The sequence below is a fragment of the Pelophylax lessonae genome (assembly GCF_965119305.1).
Source record: "Pelophylax lessonae genome assembly, chromosome: 3".
Classification (NCBI taxonomy): domain Eukaryota; kingdom Metazoa; phylum Chordata; class Amphibia; order Anura; family Ranidae; genus Pelophylax; species Pelophylax lessonae.
This window is the reverse complement of record NC_138770.1, coordinates 552076263-552099801: the sequence shown is the minus strand read 5'-3', so window position 1 is coordinate 552099801 and position 23539 is coordinate 552076263. Positions and strand designations below refer to the sequence as shown.

At 39.2% G+C, this 23539-nt stretch overlaps 1 protein-coding gene across 1 annotated transcript in view; it reads right to left on the bottom strand.

The window, feature by feature from the left end:
- The window catches only part of SMYD3 (SET and MYND domain containing 3), a 915592-nt gene that overhangs the window by 103601 nt on the left and 788452 nt on the right, over positions 1-23539 (bottom strand). The window lies entirely within an intron of this gene.

The following is a 23539-nucleotide window of genomic DNA, read 5'->3' as shown; positions in this document are numbered from 1 at the left end:
TAAAATCCAATGGATTTGTTTGGTTTCATAGAATACAAGCCATTCTGTTATTGGTCAAGAGGAAGGGCAGATCAGCATCACAATATTCCCCGTCCAATGACAGAATGCTTTGTATTCTGTGCAAAGAATACAAAATGGTTTGTGAATAGGTGAGGTGCATAGATGAGTGCAAGTGGCCCACTGTCCATAACTCTATGCCAGGGATGTGCAAACTGTGGCCCTTCAGCTGTTGCACAATTACAAGTCCAATGAGGCATAGCAAGACTCTGAAAGCCATAGGCCTGACACCCAGCAGCAGAGGCCTGATGGGACTTATAGTTCTGCAACAGCTGGAGGGCCATATACTGAGAGAAATTCAACAGGGGCTGGCTGAATGCCCATCAGTGTATGTTAAGAGAAGTCTATAATTTTATAGACTTCTATAAAGGAAGCTATTGGAAAATTTTCTTGATCAGTGGCTGCAACCATTGACCAGTGTATTCGGACAGTGGCGGGTGCAACTGTCAGAATACAATGTCCCGGCCTGCTGGAAGCTCGGAGCTTACACTAGTAAGTTTTACATAGCCTAGCAGCAGGGCCACACAAGGAGTGGGCAGGAGGGACAGCCAACAGCCACCCTTGGCGTAGAGAAGCAAGGGGCCAATGAATAGATGCAGAGTGGTACACCCATTCTACAGCATATATTACCAGTTGAGGAGGGGGGGTGCAATTCTGGAGCCTTATCCTGGGCATTGGCCGACCCTGTCCCGGTGCCGTCTAGCAGCATCCCCATTCCTACTATAACTTTTGTGAATGAAATGTGATCTACGAATGGATAAGGGGCAGATGAATGAAAGATCTGCTTCCTCCATTCATTATTTTCATTTACAGAAGGTATAATACATCTTCAAAAGATGGAGGAGGGAGTGTAAAAGGGAGATATAGTCAGCACTCTTGATAAGTACATATGACAGGTTTCTTGGTCCCATTAATCCCACCTACAGTGGAAGATTATAACGGCAGGGGTAGAAGGGTAATGGAGGAGGAACATTTCAACTAATGCAAGAGCCGACAGCACAAGGAACATATGGGATTAATAGTAAGTAATGTCCTTTGTGCCAATTTTTTTTTCTTTTTACTAAACTTAGGCCTTACGTGGTCCAACTACTACAAATGAAACCATATGCAACTTGCAAATGCCCACCAAACACTCTTTATCTTTAGTGTACAAACTCCTAATCACCCTTCCAACAGACTAGACTGGTCCATACATGGAGAGATGGGAGTCAGCACTTGATGATGAAATCCAACACTGAGGAGAAAATATCCTACATATTTCAAGAACGGGAATATAAGAGGTCCCCTTTACCTACATACATTTAACAAAAACAAACCAGATACCTGCTGGAAAACACAGAGATAAAATTAAGAACCACATGGGCCACATGGTTACAGGTTACCAGCACCCCAGTCAATCTTAAATTTCAATCCACCCCAATCTGAGTTGCACAAGCAATCTGATACCTTAGTACCTGGAGAGTAGAAAGCCCACCCTTGATTCCCTTGTGAATATGGAAAAAGCTGGGTGCTCAAACTATCTCACCGCCTTTCCCTCTCTGCTTTTTTATTCCTTAACTAACCATACCAAACCTGAGCTTCAAACTTCCTATTGCCCAGTCTTCACAGCTCTCACCTTGGCCATCTTCCCTAGATCTACAGTAAACTACAGCTCACACAAAACTAGACATTAAAAAAGTTTTCACCTGTTAATTAACCAATATACATCGGCTGAAGACTCCCCACCTCCAAAGTCCATTAACTTGGGTCAGCTACTCTTGAGAGCAACCTGGAAACCACTTCCCAATCATTCCATTGTACTTGACATGCTGATTCCTGAAAATGTCATATACAGTACAAGTTTGTTTCATATGTCTTTAAGGATGCAGCCATATATGTATATGTATCATTTAATGTTACATTATGTATTCAATGTAAAAACCAACAAACTTTGGAATTATAAAAAAAATTTAAAAAGATCACCCTGTATCTTCTGAACACTAAACCTGCTCCTAATCCAGGAGAAGGAAACACAAATCTAATGACGCATGGTCCAATTTCCTCAAACAGAGAATCAAATCCTTTCTGGTCTCCAGATGCAATGTGATAATCCCAGAATCAACATTCTATAGTGTTATTACTTAAGATAAAATAAGTTAAGATATTAATAAATTATCATTATATAATCATTTATATTTCATGCATTTAGTTTGCTCATGCAACTCTGGTTTGTGTTTGTTCACCAAAAAAATTTGTACACCATTTATAGGCATGCACAGGTGATAACCAACATACTAGGTTTGAAAATGACGTATCTTTCTTAATCTTAGCTTTGATTTATTTTACTTAATCTTAATCTCAGTTTAGATATGAATACATTTGTCATTGTTCATTGTATTCAACACAATTGTTTTAGTTTACCATTTTGCTTGTATTTGATAACTTTGTAGATGTGTTGAATACTGTACCGTTGGCTGCTGACATACAGTGGTGTCAAAAAGTTATTCCAAGGGGTTGAAGTATTTTTATTACTTGGTTTCCTGGATCATGAGCCACTGAAAAGACACAGGCTGTACAGCCCACAATAATTATGAATAGATGCAAAGCAAATCTAATGCTCTGCTGAACACCCAGTTATAGTGAGCTGAATTCATACCTACTACCATTAGTGCAGAAAGAGACACTGAATACTCCCTTTAAGTCTTCTTCAATAAAGAAGCCTCTGTCCCATATAAAAGTAATATGCTCCTGCTAGTTGTGTTACAGCATCATATTTTAGTCGTATCGGCTGTCTGTTTATTTATGCCTCTACTTTGACCTTGTACTTTCCCTACTAAATACACAGTGAGCCTAAGTAAATTATCCCTTGCTAAACCAAACACCCACAGTGATGGATGACTTGAGCAATTTTCTAGAAAATAATCCCTGTAAATGCTGTTAACAGGCTATATTTTTCTCTTGATGAAAACTTTTGAGTCCAATTTATGAGCTGTGAAAAATATTATGCACGTTCCTTATTCATATGAGAAGGAAACTATCTGACATACAGTTTTTAAAAAGTGATGATATGTTACCTACCTGTATATTTGCAGCTTACAGCAATTTAGAAAATTCAAGTCATTACATTTACTGGTGGAGCCTTAGCCAGATGCAATAATTCTGCAGGCGAATGAAGTGTTTCAATATACTTATTTCAGAAAAATATAAAACTAATACCCACTTGCAGCCCTACCATGGGTTTCTAACATCAACGAATGCAAGGATGTGTTGGAGTGGCAAGAAATTGTAGTACAGAAGAATGGCTGAAGATGGAGTAGAGAACTTGCAAAGCAAGAAAAATTAAGTTGGAGAAAAGGCACATTACAGGGCGGGTGCTGCAGGGGCAGAAAGAGGAGGTACAAGGATTACTAAGGAGGGGTATAAAGAGTACATGCAGAATTCTGTAGGTGGACAGATGCAGTTTAGAGGTGGGAGTACTAGAAATGAAGGAGGTGTAGTGAAAAGGTGGTAGTGCTGGAAGAGGTGGAGAGGTATAGTAGAGGATGAAACACTGAAAAGGATAAATATGACATGGTGGTATACAGGAGGAACAGAGGGATACATAGGCTACCAAATATATAATCATCTAATCGGTTAAAGGAGCGCCCAAAATCAGCAATAAGAATCCCACTTAGATCAAAAGATTGTCGTTTTATTGGTAGTAGAACATGTTAAAGCCAACGTGTTTCAGGGGAAAAGCGACTCCCCTTTCTTCAGGGCATAAATGTTGCCGTTCAGATCTGCAACCGACAGCATAATTATGGAATGGCAAGAAAAACACCCATCAAACACAATTAATCCTATTAAAGGACATCTTTTATTCATATGACAGGCATAACAATGTTCTTTAATTAGGGCCTCATTATTAAAGTGATTGGAAAGGCAGAAGTTTTTTTTTTATCTTAATGCATTCTATGCATTAGGATAGAAAACCTTCTGTGTGCGGGAGCCCCCCTAATACTTACTTGAGCCCATCAATTTCCAGTGATGTTGCAGGAGACACTCGGCTGCCCGGGACTCTCCTCCTCATTGGCTCCAGCTGCTGTCAAAGTCAGTGAGCCAATGAGGAGAGAGAGGGGCTGGGCCTAGCCAGGCTCTGTGTCTGAATGGACACACTGAGCTACGGCTTGGGTGTCCCCTTAGCAAGCTGCTTGCTGTGGGGACACTCGTCGGGGGGAGGGTCCAGGAGCGCTAAAGAGGGACCCTAGAAAAGGAGGATCGGGGCTGCTCTGTGCAAAAACTCTGCACAGAGCAGGTAAGTATACCATGTTTGTTATTTTGAGGCAAAAAAAAATAGACTTTAGTCTCACTTTAAAGCATTATCTGTAAATAATATGCACATTTACAGCCCTCCAGGTAATTACCATCTACAGCTGAAGGATGTTTGACATTTCTGATAACAGCTGTTCTGAGATGAAGTGGCTGCTTGTGGAGGTCCTGAAAAAAATTAAATGTAAGCATTGGCTGGAGCTGAGCTTAACCACTCTAAGACCAGTCCTTTTCTGGAACTTTCTGTTTACAAGTTTAAATTAGTAACAGGCTTTTTTCTAGAAAAGTATATATTTTTTTAGCAGAGACGATACAGAATAAAATGGCGATTGTTGAAGTATTTGTCACACTGTATTTGCGCAGCAGTCTTTCAAACGCATTTTTATTTTAAAGTACACTTTAATGAACTAAAACAAAACACTAAAGTTAGCTCAATGTTTTTGCACAACGTGGAAGATGATTTTACGCTTAGTAAATAGATACCCAACATGTCATACTTTAAAATTCCACATGCTCGTGGAATGGCAACAAACTACGATACTGAAAAATCTCCATAGGTGTCACTTTAATAACTTTTACTGGTTACCTGTTTAGAGTTACAGAGGTGGTCTAGTGGTAGAATTATTGCTCTAACGATCGCGGTGATAGCTCACATGTGTGGTTTTAACAATGTTTACATATGTGCGTGCGTGAGGGACGGGATGCTTTAAATTTTTCTTTCTTATTTATTTACCTTTTTGTTTTTACACCGTCCCATTATTTTTTAAAATCAGTTTTATTCCTATTATAAGGAATGAAGACATCCCTTGTAATAGAAATAAGCATGATAGGTCCTCTTTATTGAGAGATCTGGAGTCAAAAAGACCCCAGATTTCTCATTTACCCTTAAAAGCAAAAAAAAAAAAAAAAGAAAAAAAAAGGCATTTTGTCTTTAACAAAAAAAAAAAATCAGCTCTTTAAGACCGAGAGGCAGAAGTGATGTAAGACGTCCAATGGCTTAGAGCCGAGTGGGGGCTATCCTACCCTCATTTGGCTTTCTGCCCAGGCATCCGATGGATTGGATCAGATCGGCTCTAGGCTTACCGATGACTCTGGTAAGCTCGGAGATGACCAGGGGAAGCTGCGGGAGGGGGGGCAGCTCTCCCGCCACCTCTAAAATTAATCCTATGGCAAACTCGCTGCTGGGGCCACTTTTATTAGATGCAGAATCGCCCAGAGCACAAAATACTGGGGTTATGGCAGCTAGGTGCTGTCATAACAATGGTATTTAATGTCAAAGTAATGATGTAAATGTGCTGTAGGAGGTCGGCAATAATTAAAGGAGAACCTTTTTTATTTTTAGTTTTAGACAGAGTGCAATGAGATTAGAACACTGGACAGGTTTTTATTGATGTCTGTGTCCCCATTTGGGGAGATTCACTCTCTTTTTTGTACTGTTTACCATTATCAATGAAAGTGAAAGTTAAAACAAAATCCAAAATTTTGCATTGTCCCCAGAATAGTAAAAGAGAGGAAATCTTCCAATAGGGACATTTGTTCTGCTGACCCTGGTGAAAATCAGGGATTTTCCCTCACTTGCTGTTTTGGCCATGTGACATGAAGTAAAATGAAATCTCCCCAATGGGACACAGATAAAAAAAAAACATCCTCCTCCATAAAAACCCTTAATTAATCTATCCAAGATGAAAAAAGGAAGTTTAGCCTTTAGTTCTACTTTAATATTTGTCCTCATTGATTTTTCCAAATCCCAGCGCATTTCCCCTGCCTAAAAAGCCTGGGTGCTGCGTACTACCCCTCCTTAGATGACTGTGTATGGCTGTGGCAGGGGAAATACTCTGAGCTTTACAATATGTGGCGTTCTGTGCAAGAGTTGAGTCTTCAGACCGATACATTAACAACTAGAGATCAGTGAACTGCTTTATGAATTGGAATCTTTTGAAATCACGATAGTTGCATGCAGATTTGTCTGATCTACAAACAATCATGCATTCATTTTGGCTATAAACACATTTTAAAATTAAAAACGAATTAACAAATTCTCCACAGGCAAATTACACACTTCAAAAGAAGGAATTTAGCAAATTGAATTTACCTGCTCTGCATCTGCTGATGCCCTGGCAAAGCACTCTAGTGACGGGCACAAATTTGCCATAAATAGGAGTAACCTCCTGCAATCAGTCCCAGTGTTATACTGAAGAAATACTGTATCCCTAGCACCCTCCCCAGAAGATTAAGTCCAAATTATCATCAAATATGAGAAACTACCTGCAGTTACCCAAAGTGCAGATATTTGATGTCTAAATTTATAATACAACCTTTGGGCAGACTTATGGAAAAAGCAGTGAGCCAATGTTCTGGACATTTTATAGATAGGCACTTCCTATGTTCATATTGATTAGTGGTTCAAAATGATCAATAACTACTGCAGTAGGGAACAGACACAAAAAGATACACTCAGCATCTTTCCAAAATTACTGTTCTGCTTCATTTGTAGCAATTGAAGGTTTTTATACACATGATTACATAGGCATCACATTAGTATTAAAATTGTACATTTATGGTAACAGGGGGCTTAACATAGGCAGGCCGATTCTAATCTAAATTTGCTGTCCCCTCAACATAACTAAACATGCAGCCAATAATGTCTAAACTGCTGGCAACAAAAGTGAGTACACCCCTAAGTTAAAATGTCCAAATTGGTCCCAATTAGCCATGTGACTCGTTAGTGTTACAAGGTCTCAGGTGTGAATGGGGAGCAGGTGTGTTAAATTTGGTGGTATCGCTCTCACTCTCTCATACTGGTCACTGTAATTTCAACCTGGCACCTCATGGCAAAGAACTCTCTGAGGATCTGAAAAAAAGAATGGTTGCTCTACATAAAGATGGCCTATAGGCCTAGATATATTGCCAAGACCCTGAAACTGAGCTGCAGCATGGTGGCCAAGATCATACAGTGGTTTAACAGGACAGGTTCCACTCTGAACAGGCCTCACTATGGTCGACCAAAGAGGTTGAGTGCACGTGCTCAGCGTCATATCCAGAGGTTGCCTTTGGGATATAGGCGTATGAGTGCTGCCAGCATTGCTGCAGAGGTTGAATATGCCACACACTGTATCAAATTGGTCTCCATGGCTGTTGTCCCAGAAGGAAGCCTCTTCTAAAGATGATGCACAAGAAAGCCCGCAAACAGTTTGCTGAAGACAAGCAGATTAAGAATATGGATTGATGGAACCCTGTCCTGTGGTCTGATGAGACCAATATAAACTTATTTGGTTAAGATGGTGTCAAGCATGTGTGGAGGCACCAAGGTGGAGTACAAAGACAAGTGTGTGTTGAATACAGTCAAGCTTGGTGGTGGGAGTATCATGGTCTGGGGCTGCATGAGTGCTGCTGGCATTGGGGAGCTACAGTTAATTGAGGGAACCATGAATGCCAACATGCACTGACATACTGAAGCAGAGCATGATCCCCTCCCTTCGTAGACTTGGCCGCAGGGCAGAATTTCAACATGATAATGACCCCAAACACACCTTTAAGATGACCACTGCCTTGCTAAAGAAGCTTGGGGTAAAGGTGATGGACTGGACAAGCATGTCTCCAGACCTAAACCCTATTGAGCATCTGTGGGGCATCCTCAAATGGAGGGTGGAGGAGCGCAAGGTCTGTAACATCCACCAGCTCCGTGATGTCATCACGGAGGAGTGGAAGAGGACTCCAGTGGCAAACTGTGAAGCTCTGGTGAACTCCATGCCCAAGAGGGTTAAGGCAGTGCTTGAAAACTTTGGGCCCAATTTGGACATTTTCACTTAGGGGTGTACTCAATTTTGTTGACAGGAGGTTAGACATTATTGGCTGTGTGTTAAGTTATTTTGAGGGGACAGCAAATTTACACTGTTATACAAGCTGTACACTCACTACTTTACATTGTAGAAAAGTGTTATTTCTTCAGTGTTGTCACATGAAAAGATAGAATAAAATATTTACAAAAATGTGAGGGGTGTACTCACTTTTGTGAGATACTGTATATGTTGCCATGCCTTCTGGGAGGAAATAATTGAGTTTTTGACAGCTTTAGGAAATCAAAACCGCAGAAATTGAATGCATTTAATAATGTAATGATTAAATAACTAATTGTATAATAATATTTAAAAATTATTATTTTTTATTTAATAATAAAAAAATTGTATATACAAATACACAACAAATGATGTAGCATTAATATGTGTTTTATTGATTTTTTTCAAACAAAGGTGTTTTTTTTGGAATTTAAGACTAAATGTTACGTGTGTGTATGCATGTGATTAAGTGTGTGTCTACAGTATATAAAGATATTAATATGTGCAAATGTAAATTATGTGTGGGAATTCTGTCTACACGCTTGTTTCTTGAGACAACAAAGCCAGTGATCTATGTAGGCAAAGGAAAACACTGACAGATGTAACGGCAGATGCTGATCAGCCAGTACATAAAACACTGCAGGTAACTGATCTTCATCAGCCTTACAAGACTGTCATCGGAATCAAAGACTATACTGAAAAACCAGGGCTCCCTGAATTTGAACTTCAAACTGAATGTACATTTCATGTAAAACAACACATATATAAGAATGATTTCAATGATTACTATCTGAAGATATTGCTTAAATAAACATAGGATACTGTGTTGCTTTTATTCTAAAACAGTGTTTCTCAACCTTTTTTTAGTCGAGGCACCCTTTTAAAATTATGGACAGTCTCATGGCACCCCATTCTAAAATGTAAAAAACTATTCTAATCGTTTTTATATAATGCGGCAGCATCAACACACCTAGGACACCCAACAATAGAGGTGAATTATTCTATAAAGCGAATACACTTTTACACACTGGTAAAGACTAGTATTTCTATGTTTCTCTTCTCCCTCAATTTCTCACGTTCACATTCAACATCCTTCTTATCAAAACTGATGACATATTTGGTTTTTAGGACACCAGTGGCTGGAGGGTCATAATGATGCACAATGAAAACCTGTGGCTTTGTGTAACTAAAAGGCAGGCTTCATCAATGTGTCGGCATTTTTGGGCAATTTTTAGGCATTTTGCCAAGGCACCTCTGAAGGAACCTCAAGGCACCCCAGTTGAAAAAAGCTGTTCTAAAACATAACTAAGAAGGAATCTAAGGTGTAATGTAGTGAACCTATTTTGCCTTCTTGCACCATGGCACTGTAGGGTTGATTTACTAAAACTGGAGAGTGCAAAATCTGTTGTGCAACCCTGCATAGAATCCAATCCGCTTATAGATTTTATTGCCAACACTTAATTGAACAAGCTGAAGTTAGAAGCTGATTGGCTACCATGCACAGCTGCACCAAATTTTGTGTTCCAGCCCTTCTGTCCATTTGCCTTTACCTAGGTTTTTAACTCATGTGTTGTACCATTGATTGTAAATGATTACCATTCCTGCTGTTTGCTTCATGCTTCTTTGCTTAATGCATCAGAGTTTTTTATATGGCAGTACATATTGCTATGAAAATGGGATTGCTGTGGTGACCTGCTATAAGAATGTTGGTTAATTGATCAAAGATTAATGGTAAAGGGTGATAAAAGCAGAGCAGACCAAAGATGTTGATAACTAAAAGAAGAGATATTTGCTGAATATAAATTGGATCCAGCCAGCCCATAACACATTATCCATGTATTACATAGTTACATAGTTAGTGAGGTTGAAAAAAGACACCAGTCCATCCTATAATGTGTGCGTGTGTGTTTGCTAACCGTACATTGTATATCCCTGTAAGTTGTGGTCTTTAAGGTGCCCATCTAATAGTTTTTTGAAACTATCGATATTACAGGCATAACACGCCTTTGACATATTTTGTAATTTCACACCATGAAGGGGACAATTCTAACCAACATGGGCAGAATGTCAACAAAGGAAACACAATCAACTATTTCTTTTTTTTCTTGATTTTGTTAAACACTTAAATCAATTTTAATTATTTCATTTTGTTCAGGTGAATACAACATGTTGCCTATACATATTTAATATTTTTTACATCTAGCAGGTAGCTTTACAGCCCTGGCACCCAACATACAGGACATTAGTGCTCATTGTGTGGGCTGGTGTGCGCTGAACCTTAAATAAGATCTGGAGCACAGCAGGCTGCATATGAGTGCCAGCAGAACGAGTGAATTGATCCATAGGAGCACTCAGCACCAGAGCACACGAAGCAATGCATTTGATTTTACTATGTTAGCATCAAATATTTGTGTGAGGGCAATGGTATTTGGAATTTTAACTGTCACACATCTGTGAAAATATCATCTTTATTTCTGTCTGCGCAAACCTGACTTGATTTTATCTCAATCGTACATTAAGGTTTTGCTCAAGCTGATATTTTTTTCCAGAATGCTTCACAATATAATACAAAAAAATGGCAAATTTAGAAAAACATGTCACAGCCTCCGATATTTAGTTGACCACCTCTACTATAAAAGCTGTAACTCCAGGTTTTGTGCACAAAGATTTACTACTATGCTGTAAGTGGCCTGAGTTACTTGATATTTTGCTATTTATGTCTATTAACAAACACAGATGGCCAACAGAGGGAAACTCTACAAATCTGTAGATTCATGAAGAATGAAAAAGTGTGGATGTGCAATCCCTAAAGCTTATGCTCTGACTTCAAAACCTAAAATTCTTTTATTTTTTTGCAGAGCAGCTTTTTATTTTTTATTTTTTAATAGGCACAATACATTGCTTAAAGTGAAACTCCACTTTTGTTGAGAAAAAAAACATTCCCCTCTGGGTGATCTCTGTACATTGCAAGGATTTTACCAAACTTTGTTGCAGATTCCTACCTTTTGTTACTCTGAAGAAATCATTTTTGTTCCTCTGTTTCTCTGTGCTGAGTGGATCTAATGGGAGTGGTTTCATAATTATCTATCAGCTGTGGCAGCTGCAGGGCTCTAATGAGGGAAGCTGCTGGGGCTGCATCCCTTTAGACGTGTTCCTAATGGGGTATCTCACCAAAAATGACATTTTTTTGCAGGGGATGCCAGAAATCTGACTTTTATCTTAGGCAGACTTCTGGGAAAGTTGGTGAGCCAATCACACAAGCAGGAAATGATGTTTCTGGGGTGTGGTCAGTACACATTCTGTGTACAGAACAGCTCCAGGTACACATGGGACATATGGCAGGCTTTTCTTGTGTCCCTGTTGGAGAGATTTCCTGTCATTTCAAGTCTCCAGGCACAGATAGTGAAGGAAAATCTCCACTACAGTTACAAGGAAAGCAATAGCAACCTGCCAGAGGTTCTAAGCAGGGGCATGGTCATCATTGTGAAAGATCTGGGGCACTCTTGGCCACACTAAAGAGAGAAAAGCTGCAGTGTGCAAAGCCAAATTACTCGGAATAATGGTGATCACTGATTGTAACAGTGTACAGTAGTTCTGGCATTGACATGTTCAATTTGCAATTTTATAAAATGTTAAGCTCTGTATAAATTGCCGGTGTATATAAATACCTGTAATAAATACTGTAAATAATAATACACGACAAAATTGCTGTCTGTCCCACCAACCAAATTGTGTCCTCGGCAACATGGCAGTGGACGCTTTTAACAGAAAATTGTCAGTTGCACATGCCCAGACCACTTAGACTTGTGACTCTGGTCCTTCAAACAGTCAAAACCACACTCAATTCCTGGGTGTTAGGTTTAATATACAGTCACCACAGGGTCCTATGTAGGATAAAATGAGTATATGGAAATGGGGGTTATGATTAAACAAAAAACCCTCTAGAACATGTGTTGCACATAAGCTTGACATAAGGGCCAATACTATCAAGAAAAAAAGGAAACATAAACAAATATAAGGAAACATAAGTTAAACCAGTAATCATGTTATTTGTTTTCGGAAATTAAAAAAAAAAAAACAGCATAATATTTATCTTTAGTTGATTGAGGTGAACACAGCTTTATCTTATTCAATATGTAAACCGTACTGCACACAATAAATTTTTCCAAAGTTAACAACATCTATTCCATTACAAAATTTAACCACAGTGAGTTCAGCTAAAGCTTTTTTTCTGGAATGTTCTAAAATTATAGATTGGTTTAACCTGCTAATAAAATCACAGTTCTAGTATGACCTGCAGATATAATCCTCAGATCAAGACTGATCAATGGCGGTGGAAATCACAGGTCCATTTTGACCTCTAGATGAAATTAAATTATCTATTGTGACCTGTACATAACCAGGCATTGGCTTTGACATGCAGTTTCAGTACAATAGTATGAAAGTACACTAAAGAATGGATGTCTTGTGTACAAGATACACGTTGCAGTTTTAGGACGTAAGCATGCTCTGGGCAAAGATTACTCCTGTAGGCAACAAGCACCATAGTATAATAATATGTAATCCCCACAATTCAGAAAAACACCCTGTAAAAAAGTTGCACAGGCTATATATTTTGGGAAATATTAACATTTTGTTTACACTCAACATTAGTGTTTATTTAGTGATGAGTAAAGCAGGATGGAAAATAGTTAAACCTTATGTTGTATATAATGTAACATTTGAGCAAGCAAACTAAATAGACATGTGTAGAACAAAAAAGTTTGTTTTGTTTTGATTCCTTATTTGCATAAATTCGTTTAGTTAAATTTGTTTAATCCGTTTAAGTTGTTTTTGGAATTCATTTGGTTTTTCATAATCAAATCGATTCTAATTTTTAGAATTCAAATTTGAATAGTTTTCTAATTCATTTCAAATAGTTTTCAAATTTGAAAATTTTTCAAATTAGAACTTCGATTTGTTTTCCAATTTCCAAAGACAATAAAATAGAAAAGAAGATAAAGGAATAAAATAGAAAAAAATTATAATAGAATAGAAAAGAATATAACAGAAAATAAAAGAGTAGAATATAGTAGAGAAAAACAGAACAAAATGGAATAGAAAATAAAAGAACAGAATAGAAAAGAATAGAATAAAAAAACAATAAAATAGAATAGAAAGAATATAACCATTTCCCAAAATTCAAATAAAATCTATTTGAATTTGAATAGAATGGAAAAGAATATATTAGAATAGAAAATAACAGAATAGTATAGAAGAAAACAACAGAACAGAATAGAATTGAAAGAATATACCCATCTTCATATTATATTTAAATTTGAATTTCTTTCTATTTAGATTTTGGGAAATGGTTATATTCTTTTTATGAAATTTTTTTAAATTCTTTTATTTTTTGATTTTTTTTTATTCTATTCTATTATTTTCTATTCTATTCTTTTCCATTAATTTCTTTTCTATTAAACTTTATTCTATATAAAATTCAAATTTCGGAAGATGGTTATATTCGTTCTATTCTATTCTAGTCTGTTTTTTTTCTATACTATTCTGATATTTTGTATTCTATTGTTTTTAAAATTCTATTCTTTTCTATTCTATTGCTTTTTTCTATTCTATTCTTTTCTATTCTACTCTTTACTTATATATTTAATTTCAAATTTATTCCATTTGAAATTCGAATTTTAGAAGATGGTTATATTCTTAATGTTTTATTCTATTCTTCTTTTCTTCTATTCCATGCCATTTTTTCTATTCTATTCCTTTACTTTCTATTCTATTTTATTCTCTTTGGAAACTGGAAAACAATTAGAAAACTATTCGAATCAATTTGAATTTCTTCAGAATTTTTTACGTTATTTTTCCAGATTGGTTTAAATTCGGTACTATTGTAATTCGAAAATTCGGATACATACGAGTTTCCGAAAACTGAAAATCTGTCCAAATTTAAATTTGGAACGAAACAAGCTGTGCATGTCTAAAAGTAAAGACTATAACAAAAAGCAGTGTGTGGCCAGGTTGTGCTTGCTAAAGATCAGGTGCCACATCCCTGACCAAACTTGAAAACCACCAAAAAATGTTTTCAAATAAATGGGACTTTGAAAGTACAGAAGAATTACAAAATCTATAAAACATATGTATTTCATCACAAATATTTATAAACACACACATCAAAAAAGGCAGTTTTACAAAAAATGTAAGGGGTGTACTCACTTTTGTGACATACTGTGTGTATATATATATATATATATATATATATATATATATATATATATATCAAAGAAGAGAGCAGCACTCACGGGTCTTGAAAGGTGAATGGAAAATGACAGTTTAATCAACGTTTGGACGAGGCACAAGCTCGTCTTCCTCAGGATTAAGCTTGTGCCTCGTTGAAACGTCTATTAAACTGTCATTGTCTGTTCACCTTCCAAGACCCATGAGTGCCACTTTATTCTTTGATTTATATGCGCTGCAGTCTCTGCTGTGCACTCAGGCCCATTTTTTATCCCTGATTTGTGATTGGTGGCAACCATTGGATATTGTATATATATATATATATATATATATATATATATATATGTATATATACTAGGGATCGACCGATTATCAGCAGAGCCGATTATCAGAGGGCCGATATTCACTTTTTCCAATATATCTGTATCGGTCCCGGAACTGGCCGATATTACCGATATTCCAAATATTGCTCATGTAAGGGTAAAATGATGTCACATAGCATAATTCCGTTTACAAATGTTATTGAATAAAATTAAAGATTTAAGCAATTCCACATTAGCAGATCTGCTGGCAGATCGGTATCTCCCACCCACTTGCTGTGATACCCAGGTGACACCGCTCCGTTCGGCATCCACTCAATACTGCTCCGTCCCTCACCCACTCCATCTCCCACCCACTCGACACTGCTCCGTCTCTCATCCACTTGCCGTAACTGACACCCGGGTGATAGCGCTCCATCCGACATACAATCTCGGAGGTCACGTGGTCACGGCATGACCACTGACCTCCGAGATCGTATGCCGGACGGAGCGGTATCACCCGGGTGTCACTTACGGCAAGTGGGTGAGAGACGTAGCAGTATCGGGTGGTTTGGACACTGAGCGGTTGAGAGACAGAGTGGGTGTGTCAGGGCTCCAGTGGTTGAAGAGGGTCTCTAGGACCCAGCATCTCAGCCAGCACATCACATGGGCCTTTATAAGGAAGTGTGCCAGTGATTGAAGTTGCTGATTGATCTTCAGCTTATACCGTGTTCCTGTGATCCTTGTTCACAAAAGTTCTCTGTTACCGACCTGGCTTGTCCTTACTATTCTGGTTGTCTCCTGACCCGAACTCGGCTCGTCTTTGGATATTCTCTCCTGTTACCTGTGTCTGATCTCGGCTTCCCTATCTGACCTTGCCTGCTCTTGTATCCTCCCGGCTCTGAACTCTGGCTTGAACTGACTTCCCATTGCCTTAGTGCAAACACACACCTGCCACCTCTCACAGGCGCCACCTGGCTGCAGCCACTACTTTGCACATCAGAAACCTTTCTGAGTTCTTCTGCAATCAACATCACAGGCGACCTGTGCTACTTTGAGCCTGACTCCTCCTGTTCTCACTTTCAGGGGAGTCTGGAACTTAGCCACAAGGGAAGCCCTCTCTCCATTGGCCTCCACACCAGGTACGTGATAGGGTGAGAGATGGGGCAGTATCGAGTGGGTGCCGGACAGAGCTGTATCACCCAAGTATCACATACGGCAAGTGGGTGAGAGATACCGATCTGCCAGCAGATCTGCTAATGTGGAATTGCTTATATCTTTTGTACATATGTGAGTGGCATATTCAATAACATTTGTAAACGGAATTATGCTATGTGACATAATTTTATCCTTACATGAGCATCACCACCTAATGGTTGGAGGAGGAGAAGACTAGTCTCGGACCCTGACATAGGATGTACAAAATGTCGGCCCATACTGGCCGATACCGATACGTTGTGACCAATATATCGGTATCGGTCTTGCAAAAACCATATTGGTCTATCCCTAAAATATACATATACACACACTATTGCATATACTGTCAGCCTATGTTTAAAAACAAATGGTCTAGAGATTAATGGCAACCTTACCAACAGGCCCAGGGGAAGAGCACACAGGAGTCCGTCAGGACTTCCCCATAATCTCATGCAATAACTTGCAGGATCACCATCTCAATTCACTGATAATCATTTCTAGTCTTAAATGGCATAGCTTGCCCCAGATGGAAAACATCAAAGGGACAAAAGGGTCACCACAATCCCCCAACAGCCACGGTATGGATATACTCAAAAGGGTAGTGAAGTCCCCATGCCCTTTTTCAGTTAGTAAAAGACCTAAAATACCAGGTGGTAAAGACTACTGAAATTCGCAATTGTTTGGTGCCTTTAAAGTCCCATTTAATAGAAAAAACAATGGGGGGTTGCAAGTAAATATTACACTGATTTTACAAATATAATAAAAAAAGGTTGATTTCTCAGAGGTCCAAGCTTCATTTATATACAAGTTAGATGGCCACCTCTCTGGCCCTCCATCTTTTTTGCCCCTTTAATGAAATGATCCTACCTGTATAACTTTTATTCTCCTTAAAGCGAAACTAAACTCTCTCAACATTAACTATTTTTAATTCTTGTGCTGCTAGTGTTAGTAAATAGATAGGAAGGTATATTTTATACATACATTTCTTCAGTTGTTTCTTGGTTTTTGGCCTAGGCCAAAATGATATGCATCCCAGGAGTCTTCATGGGCCTTTTCTTCTTTTATCAGCTAAGCACACTCTCCTGCCTGCATGCCTCAGCTAAGGGCAGATGGATCCCAGGAAGTAAATGTTACAGGAACCATGTGCCCTTACTTCAAGATGGCTGCAGCTGGAAATGCTAGAGGGGTGTTTTTCAAGGTGATTTTTCAACATAATAAAGCACTAAGACATGAATGGATGGCATGAAGTAGATGTTAAAGCATGCAGCTTTACCATCTACTCCAGCCGACCCACACTGTCTTTGTGTGTCATCTGGCAGCGTGAGTCCATCTGATGGGGAGATCAGTGCGCCAGCCAGCATCACTGCAGCAGTGGTCTCAGGGGATATAGCAAACACTGAACGGACACTTCCTGGAGCAACCTGGAATCTCCATTCCACTGTGGTAAAACATTAAAAAGCAAAAAATTCACATCACCAGATACAAGTGTGTTTGACCCCCAGACTGAAAAGCTGAAGGTCCATTTTCTCTGGTGAGTGAGGATATGAGAGGGGAGTGTGGCACACTTCATAGCATGTGTACATGAAGCACTTTAGCACCTTTATATGGACTTTGGCGCACCAAGCACTTTATATGAGAGCTTTTGAAAGACTGATTTTGTATATGTTTTTCGTGTTCTTTTAGCACATTATGCTATAGGATTTAATGTTTTGATTTGCAAGCGCTGTATTAGTACAATTGCATGGGATGGGTGAGTTTATTTAAATATTAAAAATGAATTGAATAGCATTTTTAGTTTGAGGTGCTCAGATACCGTTGGGTTCCACTTTAACCACTTCAGCCCAGGAAGGTTTTACCCACTTAATGACCAGTCCATTTTTTGCGATGGCACTGCGTTATTTTAACTGACAATTGCACGGTCATGCGAAGCTGTACCCAAATAAAATTGGTGTCCTTTTTTTTCCCACCACAAATAGAGCTTTGATCACATCTGCGATTCTTATTTTTTGCGCTCTAAACAAAAAAAGAGCAACAATTTTGAAAAAAAAAACACAATATTTTTTACTTTCTGCTATAAAACGCATCCAATAAATAAATGAATGTAAAAAATTTAATTTCTTCATCAATTTAGGCCAATATGTATTCTGCTACATATTTTTGGTAAAAAAATCCCAATAAGCGCATATTGATTGGTTTGCGCAAAAGTTATCGCGTCTACAAACTATGGGATATTTTTATAGCATTTTTAATTAATTAATTTTTTTACTAGTAATGGCGGCGAACAGCAATATTGCAGCGGACAAATCTGACGTCTGACACTTTTTATACTTTTTTGGGGACCAGTGACATTATTACAGCGATTAGTACTAAAAATATGCGTTTTTCCTGCCATCCATTTGCGGATGAAAAACGGACATAATGTAGGTCTATAGGATTGCGGACGTTAGCGGATGACCATCCGCCGACATCCGTTTTGCGTCCAATCCGTTCAGTTCAGTTTTTTTGAGACAGAAGAGAACACTATTTTTCTTCCGTTTAAAAAATGGAACGGACGCAAAAACGGATGTCAGCGGATGTCATCCGCTAATGTCCGCATACCCATAAACATACATTATGTCTGTTTTTCACCCGCAAACGGATGGATGAAGAACTGACATATGGAACGGACCCTACAAAAGTGCATCCGTGTCCTTTAAAAAAAAAAAAAGTGACTGAACGGACAAAAAAACTGAACTGACCGTGTGAAAGGAGCCTTACTGTATCAATGACACTGGTAGGGGAGAGATTAACATCAGGGGTGATGAAAGTTAAATGTGTCGCTAGGGGGTGCTTTCTAACTGTGTGGGGGTTGCTCTGACTGGGAAAAGACAGAGATCTGTGTTCCTGCTTAGCAGGAACACAAGATCTCCATCTTCTCCCCTTTCAGAATGTCGATCTGCCTTGTTTACATAGGCAGACCGCCGTTCTGCCTCTCTTGGGAGTGATTGCGGGTGGCCAGCGGACATCGGGTCCGCTAGACCCACTGATTGGCTCCCCCTCTGTCCAATCAGAGCCTGCTCGTGCCCCCTAGTGGCTATTGCACGAAATTACATACAGGTACATAATTTACACAATAGTGCCAACCTGCCGCAGTACATGTAACGTTAGGCGTTCAGCAAGTGGTTAAATGCTGATGTATTTATTTGTGGAAGAATACCATAATTTTATTTCAAAATTAACATTAAAAATTCTATACAAGCTATCAGCCATTTGAATTACAATGTACGATTTAGCAATTAAGGGTATGTTCAGTGCTTTGCGAAAGTATTCGGCCCCCTTGAACTTTTTCAACCTTTTGCCACATTTCAAGCTTCAAACATAAAGATATAAAACTGTAATTTTTTGTGAAGAATAAACAACAAGTGGGACACAATCATGAAGTGGAATGAAATTTATTGGCTATTTCAAACTTTTTTAACAAATAAAAAACTGAAAAATTGGGCGTGCAAAATTATTCAGCCCCCTTAAGTTAATACTTTGTAGCGCCACCTTTTGCTGCGATTACAGCTGTAAGTCGCTTGGGGTATGTCTCTATCAGTTTTGCACATCGAGAGACTGAAATTTTTGCCCATTCCTCCTTGCAAAACAGCTCAAGCTCAGTGAGGTTGGATGGAGAGCGTTTGTGAACAGCAGTTTTCAGTTCTTTCCACAGATTCTCGATTGGATTCAGGTCTGGACTTTGACTTGGCCATTCTAACACCTGGATATGTTTATTTGTGAACCATTCCATTGTAGATTTTGCTTTATGTTTTGGATCATTGTCTTGTTGGAAGACAAATCTCTGTCCCAGTCTCAGGTCTTTTGCAGACTCCATCAGGTTTTCTTCCAGAATGGTCCTGTATTTGGCTCCATCCATCTTCTCATCAATTTTAACCATCTTCCCTGTCCCTGCTGAAGAAAAGCAGGCCCAAACCATGATGCTGCCACCACCACGTTTGACAGTGGGGATGGTGTGTTCAGGGTGATGAGCTGTGCTGCTTTTACGCCAAACATAACGTTTTGCATTGTTGCCAAAAAGTTCTATTTTGGTTTCATCTGACCAGAGCACCTTCTTCAACATGTTTGGTGTGTCTCCCAGGTGGCTTGTGGCAAACTTTAAATGACACTTTTTATGGATATCTTTAAGAAATGGCTTTCTTCTTGCCACTCTTCCATAAAGGCCAGATTTGTGCAGTATACGACTGATTGTTGTCCTATGGACAGAGTCTCCCACCTCAGCTGTAGATCTCTGCAGTTCATCCAGAGTGATCATGGGCCTCTTGGCTGCATCTCTGATCAGTCTTCTCCTTGTATGAGCTGAAAGTTTAGAGGGATGGCCAGGTCTTCGTAGATTTGCAGTGGTCTGATACTCCTTCCATTTCAATATTATCGCTTGCACAGTGCTCCTTGGGATGTTTAAAGCTTGGGAAATATTTTGGTATCCAAATCCGGCTTTAAACTTCTCCTCAACAGTATCTCGGACCTGCCTGGTGTGTTCCTTGTTCTTCATGATGCTCTCTGCGCTTTAAACGGACCTCTGAGACTATCACAGTGCAGGTGCATTTATACGGAGACTTGATTACACGCAGGTGGATTCTATTTATCATCATTAGTCATTTAGGTCAACATTGGATCATTCAGAGATCCTCACTGAACTTCTGGAGAGAGTTTGCTGCACTGAAAGTAAAGGGGCTGAATAATTTTGTATCACAGTGCAGGTGCATTTATACGGAGACTTGATTACACACAGGTGGATTCTATTTATCATCATTAGTCATTTAGGTCAACATTGGATCATTCAGAGACCCTCACTGAACTTCTGGAGACAGTTTACTGCACTGAAAGTAAAGGGGCTGAATAATTTTGCACGCCCAATTTTTCAGTTTTTTATTTGTTAACAAAGTTTGAAATATCCAATAAATTTCGTTCCACTTCATGATTGTGTTCCACTTGTTGTTGATTCTTCACAAAGAATTAGTTTTATATCTTTATGTTTGAAGCCTGAAATGTGGCAAAAGGTCGCAAAGTTCAAGGGGGCCGAATACTTTCGCAAGGCACTGTATATAAAATGCTAAGTATTTATGTAGTCATACAGGAAAGGAAACGACTTTTTCCTCTGTATATGTGTTTATAACACTGCCTCTGTTTTGGCTGACAAAGAGCTACAGACATGACCGAATTTGCTAAAACACAGTCATGTATAAAAAAATGTTGCCTATAGTCCCTTATTAATCGAGTGAGTATTTAAAAGAAACCCCTTTTGCTCCTAGCATCTCAGCTGCAAACCGTATGTCAGAATCTGTCGACCATTTCTTTTTTTCCTTTGCAAGGCCCAAACACACTTAAAGTGCTGACAGATTAATGCTTTGTTCACTTGTGGCACACATTCTTGCCTTCTCACACATGTTCTTATAAGGAAATGGGACTGCATAAGCCCTTAATCACAACCTGTGGGTAATGTTGTTGTGTATAATGCAATGTTCTAATTCGGTTTCAGGAAAAGCACTTTGCTATCGCTTGTATAAGCCATACCTGTCAGCAGCAGTGCCAGAAGCACTGGAAAACAATTACTTCGGCTGAACAAAGGCTAGTCAGACTTAAACCATGAGGTATCTACAAAAGCCAGGTGATTTACGAAATAGGTTTCAGAAATCTGTGCATTAGCTGACTCTTCTGTTCATGAAGAGATTATTCCCTTTTGGCACAAAGGTCCTCAATGTCTTTCTGGTGTTTATCTCATCCAGTCCATAAGACAATGCACCTAAACTACTGAGAAGAGGTTTTCTAAGGAGAAAGTAAGAATAAACAACAGATATGTATGAGGGTGCCAGAAAGGAAAGAAACAAAAAGTAGTCATGACTCACAGCTATCAGGGAAGATGAGCAGAAAGCCATTTCTTATTAATGGTAGAATATTTAAGTCCATTGTCATGAGCCTTTTATCTGTTTTCTTCATCTGTGAGCAACTAAAACTGCACTCCAGCCAAACCGCTAAATATACAAATGAAATACATAACAGGAAGTTGTTTTATCTGTCAGAGGATTTGAATTTCTGCCCATCCAATTCTGAGATTTACACATATTAAATAAATTTAATATAGAGAAAGAATGTCCATAAAGCCCAAAAGATCCATGCGATTGAGATCAGTGATTAAATAAAACTGAGGAAGCTTCTCATCCAGGTGACAGACCCTTCACCAGTGGATACACACCATGCTCACCTAAAATTAATGATCTCTGTACTAAGCCCCGTACACACGTTCAGATAATCGGACGACTTATCGTTCGCATTTTGTTGCATGATACTAACATCGAATTCAACAATGCGTACAAACCGTATGATTTTTGTCGTACTATTTGGGAAAAGCTTCCTGGTTTCTTAGCTACGTATCAGATAGTGCAAAACAAAAACAATGGCAGCCAGGCTTTCCGTGCTATTTTAGTGTTTCTGATCATGCACGGTCTTTGTCAATCGTTTTTTAGTGGATGCATAGTGTACTGATGAAACGATTGTCATTCGCGGGGCTATTGTACGACAGAAGTTTTCCTGTTTGTCCCTTCGGATTTTGTTGGACCAACTGTCGTGATCGGCTGTCAAAAGCGGTTTACTAACGATCAGATTATCGTGCGATCAGGTCGAAAGCGAGTTTTATCGTACGATTATCGGAACGTGTGTACTGGGCATTACCAGCAGGTCAAACGAGCTTTCCCATAAGGGTATAGTCAAAACGGCAGCAGACTCCAACTTCACCCAATCTATTTAGCAAGCTGAAGGCAGGGGCTTATCTCCTCCAAGGACATTTCGTTTCAGGTCCTCGAGAGTAACAGGTCCTCTGTTCCACACAGATAATAATTAAAAACAGATCTAAGTGCTCTCTGTATTATAAAACTATTTAATAATAAAAAGATGCACTCACATGAAAAAGCATGAATCAGCGCTGTTAGTAAAATCCTGAATGGCAGGTAAATACAGCGATACTAGCAGTCGAACAGCCGAGCAGCCGAAAAAGCTGAGGGTAGCAGCGGGTGATGTCATGTAGCGGCTCCACCTCCCGTACGTGTTACGTCCAACGGGGCTTCGTCAGCCACTACATGACATCACCCGCTGCTATCCTCGGCTGCTAGTATCGCTGTATTTACCTGCCATTCAGGATTTTACTAACAGCGTTGATTCATGCTATTCGTGTGAGTGCATCTTTTTATTAATAAATAGTTTTGGAATACAGAGAGCACTTAGATCTGTTTTTAATTATTATCTGTGTGGAACGGAGGACCTGTTACTCTCGAGGACCTGAGACGAGATATCCCTGGAGGAGATAAGCCCCTGCCTTCAGCTTGCTAAATAGCTTGGGTGAAGTTGGAGTCTGCTTCTGTTTTGACTATACCCTTTAGGCCCCTTTCACACTATCCGTCCGTCGGACAGATTCCGTTTCTCTCAGCGGGGGATCGAGCCGCCGATCTCCCGCTGAGCAGGCGGATGACAGCTGTGTCCCGGCGCTGTGTGCGGAGTAACAGCTGTCAGTTCCCCATGCATCTCTATGGGGGAAATCGGATGGGAACGGACCGTCGGTCTGTTCTCATCCGATCCCATCCGATCCGATCCGCTGGACGGATGGAA